The following is a 1374-nucleotide window of genomic DNA, read 5'->3' as shown; positions in this document are numbered from 1 at the left end:
TTGGACCCCCTAGCAGCTTGTTATGGTACTGCAGCTGAACTTCCGGTTTTGATATCTCATGATCTAGACATGCTATGGTGATGAAATTTAGGTGGTAGGTAGCTCTTGTGCTGGGGAAGAAGTGACGTGAGTTTAGGCCCCCTAGCGGCTTGCTCTGGAACTGCAGGGATAAATTCTTGAAAATATTCAAAAGGGGATAACTCAAGAACCGGTTGACGGATCGTCGTGATTTTTGGCATGTAGGTAGCTTACGTGATGCTTAATATAATTATGTGACAATTATGCAAATATTGATGTAATTTGCATAATTTATGGAGAAATTCTATAAATCAGTTGCATTCAATAATAGGACAATTAAAGCTTGTGACATTGGTAATTGACAACGAGAGAAACACAGGAAGATATTGATTATGTTAATAATGACTTAATTTGCATAATTAACGAGAAAATTTTATAATTATGTAATGATAACTGCCTGGAATTCATACTTTTGGTATTTGAAAGTTAAATTGAGGTGAACATCATTAAACATAATTTATTCAAATCAGGACCTCATTTGCATAATTTATTAGGAAATGCTAGAATGCATTGTTTGTTAATATAAGACTGTTTTTGGTTGGGATTATTATAAAATGATATAATTCATGAAAATTAGGTTCCTATTTCTTAAATCAGGGGGGAATAATCTAATCTATGATTTGTCAGTCATAAAGATTAACATCATTTGGCGAAGGTATGAGATCGGGGAACTCTAGTTTTAAATCATTGTAGTGTTGTCCTTCCTTTAAAACGTTTTGTCATTTGTATAAAACATACTTAGTTCATGAAAGCTCGAGTCGGCATGCAAGCCGCCTTTCCTTGAACTCATGAGGGAAAAGGTAACGGTCAGACAAAATATATCAACAAGATCTGAAGTTTTGAGTATATAAGTTCTTTGTGCTTTAGCGGGCGCTCGAGTATCTAATTCAGGAACAGAAATGTACATAGACAGAGTAGAAATGTCGCATTACGTGCTGAGGTTAACAACCTGACAACCTCAGAAGCCGGAAGAACATAAAAGTGAGGGATGAACAGATCACCGGGTATCATTTTTAGACTGAAGTACGGATTAATGAACGAACCAACTGACGGACAAAGATAAATTTTGAGGTGGATGCAATCGGGAGAAGATAGGGCAGAATCTGTATGGAGAAACATCAGTCGGATCTTGAGTAGTAAGGAGGGATCACGGTGACGAACAGGTTGATGGGTCAGGTGTGAGCTTCTGTGACTTTTATAACGACTAGGAGAAACGGAAGAAGCGAGACGGACAAAAGCAGAAAGAAATGTCAAACTTAAAATGTAAACGAAGAGAGGACAAGTACGTGGCCCTGA

General features: G+C 37.3%; 1 protein-coding gene across 1 annotated transcript in view; it reads right to left on the bottom strand.

Moving 5' to 3' along the window:
* LOC109479142 (slit homolog 2 protein-like) overlaps window positions 1-1374 on the bottom strand; it is a 10543-nt gene that overhangs the window by 7888 nt on the left and 1281 nt on the right. The gene's annotated exons all lie outside the window — the stretch shown is intronic.

The sequence above is a fragment of the Branchiostoma belcheri genome, unplaced genomic scaffold, assembly GCF_001625305.1.
Source record: "Branchiostoma belcheri isolate BF01 breed outbred unplaced genomic scaffold, Haploidv18h27 scaffold47, whole genome shotgun sequence".
Classification (NCBI taxonomy): domain Eukaryota; kingdom Metazoa; phylum Chordata; class Leptocardii; order Amphioxiformes; family Branchiostomatidae; genus Branchiostoma; species Branchiostoma belcheri.
The sequence above is the reverse complement of the archived record's forward strand: the minus strand, read 5'-3'. Positions and strand labels throughout refer to the sequence as shown.